Here is a 6,766-nt window from a genome sequence, read left to right on the forward strand (position 1 = left end):
CTCACCCACAGCCAGCAGCTGAGATTTGGTAGAAGACCAGCCATGTCTTTACAGGCTCCTCTGAAGTCAGCACACTGATTTCTGTGGCATTTCTGCATGAGTGGCATGTCCCAGATGTCCACCTTGTTTTAGTACCAGCAAAGCCTCTTTTCACACCTGTCTCAGGGCACTGTTCTCCCAGACAAACATGTCAGTGTAAATGCACACGCTGCATCAAGGTGAATTGCACCAGCATCTGCAAGGAGATGGTACAGAGCCACGAGGAACTGCACTGCTGGCCACTTTCTTCTTGTTTCTTGAACTATTTTCAAAACAGCTGTTACATATTCCTCTTACATTTCATCATCTCATCTCAGGACATGCAATGGATATATTCCAGAGTTCCTGAGAGGACAAAGATCCTTATAAACAGATTGTTTTAAAAAATAGGAAAGAGAAACAGATGTTTTGCATGCTAGTGAAGCAAATTTATAGGACAAGATAATTTAATTAGCCTGACTTGAGCAAACTGGGAAAAAAACCCAGAAAAGCTTTCAGATGTGAAGCACCATCAGAGACAGCCCTTTGTCAGTGACATGGCTCACACACTGGAACCTTAGGCAGCTTTTAAACTGCAATTACGCTCAAAAGGCAGAAGCAATTTTGACATACTACAAGCTAGTCCATAGAGAGACCTTTTCCACACATCTCTCTCTTGGTTTGACAAATTCATTAAATATTTTCAGACACTTTTTACATTCCTGATAGCCTCCTTTCCTCTTCCCCTCATTATTTTGTTATATTCTTAGAAAATATTTTTTGTTTACAAGACAAGTTTTTCATGATAACACGTAAGTTGCAGGGTGTGTGGTCTATCTGAGACCCAAGCAAGCTTTTCTACTCTTGTTTGGCAGTTCCCATGGCAGCATCTGTTAACTCTCCCTTAGTCTAACATCTCTGATTTATCTCCACTTGCCTCTTCTATTATCTCCTCTTGCCACCAATTTCCTCTTTTCCAGCATCTGACAAGTTGAGGAGCACCTTCATAGAGAACTACCACAGCTCCCCCAGCATCTTCCAGCCCTTGCTGACAGCTGAATATTATGGTATCTGTCCTGTTCCAGAACTGTCATTCCCGCATGATAATTTCCAGAGAATAATTTCTCTGATGCCCTTTGTTTCTTTTCCCTCTTTCTCACAATTTTACCCAGTCAGTTCCCAGTTTCTCCAATATTTACCCACCAGCAATTCATTCTGACTTGTTAAGTGGAAGCAAGAAGTTGAATAAGTTCCACCCAAATGCTGAGATGTTTATTTTGGTGGAGGAGGTGTTCAAGAAAATTATTATCTTGTCTGACTGAAAGGTAATATTTAGGGGTCAATTTCTGCAGTGCAAACATTTGCATGTCCAGAAAGTAATTAGTATAAACATTTGGCAACAATTGCTTGGAATTTGCTGTGACTGAGAATATTCAGGACAGCAAAACGAATTCACTGAAATTCTTGCAAAAAGCCCCATTGTTATCTCTCTAGAAAGAACAGAAGCTTCATCATGCTTGATATTTAAATAATAAATTATTTTAATAACTTAAAATATTCTAAGTTGAAAGGGACTTACAAGGGTCATTGTGTTCAATTCTTAAATGAAGACCTTGAAGTCTTATTTTCTGCAAGAATCTCAGCTTTAGCTCAAAATAAATTCCAATTTTTAAAGATATTTCTGTCAGAAAAAAATATTGAAAATGTGATCTATAACCTAAAAATAAGTTTAAAAAAAACCTCATACCATAAAAAATTACCAGAATACAGTGAAGGGTATATATATCTTTAAATCTCATAATTGTCTGAGTGAGGCTTGTTTCCGCTTAGTCCAATAAACTTGATGTTATGGGTTTAGCCAGGTGGGCCTAAACTTAGGTTTTAAAGTCCAGCTAGGCCTAGGATTGTCAGCTGATGTAAGCTGAGCTGAGCCAGCTCACAGCTGACTTCTTCCAGCCAATAATATTGTATTCCATACCATACTACATCATCTCAAAGGGTGTAAAATCCACTGTGTGGGAGTGGCTTGGTCAGTTCCATCATGGCTGCACTAAGAGGAGGACATCTGGCAGCTCCTCTACTATGCTAAGCCCTGCTCCTGTTGCCTCTGCTTGCATTTTGTTTGCATTCAGGGAAGTAGAAATATTTTGTTCTTATACTTTCTCTTTCTTGCTGAGTGTCTTTTGGAGTGCTTATGAATTTAGAGTAATGGGCTTTGTATTAATTGGGGAGTGGGAGGTTATTCCTTGTTATATATAACTTGTGTAAGTGTGTGTTATATTGTAGTTCTCTCTTACTTTTCTCTTCTCTGTATAAATACATGTAGTTAGTTTCAGCATAAACCTGGTTCTGAGGGTTTTTTTTTCTCTCCCTCTTCTTTTCCCCGTGGCTGGTTGGGGGGAGCAGGAACCCTTTCACTCTGTCCTGGACAGTTGGCGTTTTGCCAGCTCAACCCAGGACACTTGAATACTAAACAAAATTTATTCAAACCAAAAGCATAGTTTTAATGATTCTTGGGCTATTTTTGCAATACTTGACAAACCTGTTTCCTTCATAAAAGTCAGGTATAATGCGTCTTGTGTTTAAAAATAAAGCACAGAATTTTTACATACTCAATGTGGTTCCCAAATGCACACTGGTGCTCCTGGTTCTTGCAGTTCTGAAGGAACAGGTGTCTTCTTTGCCTTTACTTGCTTTTTGCCTGCTGTTCATAGAATCATAGAATCATAGAATCAATTGGGTTGGAAAAGACCTCCAAGATCATCGAGTTCCCACTGCCAGTGGTGGCCTTTGTGGAAGCTGCTTCTATCCCATTGGAAAGTTATTGCCCTGTATAAAACTGTGGAGCTGAGTGTTTGCCTGAAAAAATGAAATCAGTAACCATTTCAGGAGATTAAAGCTGTGCCCAAGCAACTCGCTGCTTTTGTGTGCCAGTGCCAGCTCTCTGTCCATCCCTATCACCCAGGTGCAGGACACCCAGGAAACAGCAAGGGATGTTGTCTCAGAGAACCACCCCACTGTGATCCCAGAATAAGCTGATTTACAGACAGCTGGGGAGGGATGGCATCCTTGGAGATCTTTTCTTCTGCTCCCCTGCTCAGGGCAGGCCCAGTAAGAGTAAGTTGCTCCAGGAGTGTCCAGCAAGGGTGAAGACAAAAAAGCTAGCCAGAAGACAAATGTGAAAGAGAGATAGGGTTCAGGTGGGAGCTCCACTGAAACTGGGAAATGGGGTTGTTCTCATGAAAAGTTTTCATTTTAACAAATAAATGACTTTCATGATGACAAAATCAGTAAGTAAAAAGTTCTAACAGCACATGCCACTGATTCACTTCAGTACCTTTCATTCATTCCTCAGAATAACAGTATATTTTTCATGTTCTTCCCTTCTAAACAAAGCAGAATAACTTCCATGATTCTGTAAAGAAATTGACTTTTGTTCCTATTCCCTTGCATTATTTTTGTAGGGCCCAGCCATAAATCAGTCTGCCACTGTATTTTTTTCTTTGCAGTGAAGTGGTAAAATGTGGAGTGCTCTGTGGCCAGAAATGTAACTGTGTGGACATAAATATCATATCTACAGCCATCCTAGGGATACTTATCTCAAGATGTGTCTCTGTGTCCTTTGGAGCAATAACTGAAGCAACTGAGAATGGGACATGGGGAGCTTAAATGTCATGACTTTTTATTCCCAACAGATATAATACACTTCAGAAAAACCATAGTGGTCATAATATAAGGGACATTGTCAGGTAGTGGAGAGGTTTTAAAGCTGTTAAAATAAAATACAAACAATTAAAGCTGTTCAAGTGTTTTTGAACTTCTTGTTTGAGGCACAGACACTGAAGACTGCAGAGATGTTATTCTGCCTGATGTCTAGTGAAAGGCCATGCTTTCAGGCTGCCTCTTCTGTAGGAATAAGGAAAATCAACACAAGATGATAAAAGGTTTTTGTGATGCTGTGATTTATAATATCCATGCTATATAATTCAGTTAGAATGTTAAACACTTTTTACATGCAAAATGGCAGCACAGTCTCCCTCTTGCAGCAAAAGGGTTTTTATTTGATAGCAAAAAAACCCCCAAAACACAAAACAAAAAAAAACCAAACCAAAACAAAAATCCCAAACCAAAACAAAAAACCCAAACCCAAGCTAGATGTGTAGGGTAGAGTTGAGTCCAGAGGTGTTTGGTAAAGGAGGACCAGCCTGTCCCCAGTGCTGACGGGCCAGACCTACAGAGAAGGTGTAAAGTAAACAATTTTCGGTGGAGAGAAAGGACTTCACCAACAAGCTTATGAAGTTTATAGTGAAGACCTTTTATTACACAAAGCACACAGTTTATATAGGGTTAGGACTACAGCTTATTGGCTAAAAGAGTTAACACACCACCACGCCAGATACCTCAATTGGTTAAAGCCTCTCTCTCACAAGTCCCATGTTCATATTATTTCATCCAGGCTGTTTTCATGCCCCTGCAGAGTCCTGTGAATTCTTGGGGAGTAACCTCCTCCCTCTCAGCCAGCAGCAGCTGAGCTCCTTGCTGCTTCTGGCTGATAGTTCAGTCTCACAGGGCTTTCTATAGATCTGAATTGCTCACTTTTGAATTTACTGTAACAACAAAGGTGATGATGAGGCAGAGCAGAGGGGGAAGGAGCTGTTGGCTGGACAGCCTGGCATGGGCACGGCAGCTGCTGCACAAACATTTTTTGCAGCTAGTTGAGAAACTTGATGTGATTTTTACAGGTGAGCTGTAAAAATCCTGTACACAGGAGTGTCTTTTCCCACAGAACAATATGGTTTAAATATGGTTTATTAATTAATTCAGAGCCATGGATAAAAGGCATGTGTAAAATGCAAGGTGCACAGTCCACAGTAAGTTTCTGAAAGATAAGCAGTATAGCTCGAGACAAAGAACCAGATGGATGCCTGGTAAAGTGATTTCTTCTTACAAACTGTCTGGAGGAAAGCAAGACTGTAAATCAGAGTCCTTTAGGAACATGATGTATATCTTTCCATGTGTAACTGCTGGGAAATGATGAGTTTGTTTACACAGCACTGTCCCTGTTTATTGTGAAGAGGTTTCCAAAGGCTACTGGGCTCCTTTGGCACATCACTCCTTCAAGGGTCTTAAAATCACAATGGAAATTGTCACACAGTATAGGGGGGGAAAAAAAAGCGCCCTGCATCAGGTATTATTCTTCACTAGAAAACTATACTGTGGTTTAAATTAGCTAGGTGCTTCTGACCCCTAATTTAAAATGTGTTTGCACTGACACCTTGAGAAAAGAGTTTTCTTATTTAATTGCACTGTCAGTGCCAGTGCTTTCAGCTAAAACCATTTGGAGTTAGACCTTTTAATAGAAAGTGACAATTTAAATTGCTGCAATAGCAGCATAAATGGTGCTTAAAGTCATTACTAACTTGACGCTGCAGTTGGCTCCGGACCAGTTTATTAATGCAAAAGAAAGATGGAGAGAGCAGGGGAGGAGGAAATTAAGTGATGAATCATTAATTCCTTTGGTACTCGCTGTAGCCACAGTAGCTGTGATGAACGAATTTGCCTGCATGATGGAGACAATGTATAAACCCATCCTCGCTTTGCCTTAACCAACATCCCTCGCCAGGTAATCGGCGGCACGGGTCTGAGCTTGCTTTCCACCGGGATGGTGTCCTTGTCTCCTGGCCTCTACCATGGCCCGTCGGGTGGGCATCTTGGTTTTGCACCGCCCCGGGGGGCTCGGCAGGGCACCAAGCACAGAGTCCGAGCGAGAGGTTTGGGGTCAGGTCCCGCTCCCTCGGCTTCCTGCCGGGGCCAAGGCAGCGGATGCCCGCGGGGCCGGGCGGCCCCTCGGCGGGGAGGTCCCTCCGCACGGTGAGATGCCCTCGGAGAAAATTCGTGATTCCCCTGGAAAACAGCTTTGCTGAGCGTGTCTCCCAAGATACGGGAGGAAAGCGAGTTTAGCAACAACGCACGCGACGAGACCCCCGCCCGCCGCGGGGCTCGGGGAGTCCCGGGGCTCGAGGGGTCCCTGCCCGCGGGGCTCGGGGGATCCCGGGCCTCGGGGGGTCCCTCCCCGTAGGGCTCGGGGGCGCTCCCGGGGCTCGGGGGAACCCTGCCCGAGGGGCTCGGGGCTCCCTGTCCCCGGGGCTCGGGGGAGCGGGGGCGGCCCCGGCCTGGTCCGGCACCGCCACCTGCCGACGGGGCCCGACTCCGCCGCCCTCCGCCCGCCCCGGCACTGCCTCGGCCGGGCAGGAGCACCACAAATTTTCTGAGCGCACATCAGCTGGGAAAGCTTCACAGCCTTCCTCTCGCTTGCAGACGTCCCTCAGCACCTCCCCCCAAAGCTCTCAAGTGTTTGCTTGGTGTTCAAACCCGCTCCTCACAGCCGGGAGCATCATGCGCTGCTGGAGCCTCCTCTGTAGTGATGGAGGGGGAAACCCGTGCACTCATGAACTGGCCCTCATTTGGTCAGACTGCAGCGCTTAAGTAGATCTTGTCCAGGCCAACTGCAAACCAAAAGGAAACCCTGTTGTTCCTGTCCCTGGAACTGGGCAGGCCTAAGAGGGAACGGGACTCCTGCAGGTTCCTAATATTGGTTCCACTAACAGGATCACTGGTTTAAGATTCACAAGCCTCTTATTGCTAATGAGCTAAGCACCAGCACGTCTGATGAGGCTTTGGATTCATGAATTTATTTACTCTCTGCTGTGATGGGAGAGAAACCCCAACTGCAGGGAAGCAGCGTGCT

This window comes from Pithys albifrons, chromosome 1, assembly GCF_047495875.1.
Source record: "Pithys albifrons albifrons isolate INPA30051 chromosome 1, PitAlb_v1, whole genome shotgun sequence".
In the NCBI taxonomy this organism is placed as follows: Eukaryota; Metazoa; Chordata; class Aves; order Passeriformes; family Thamnophilidae; genus Pithys; species Pithys albifrons.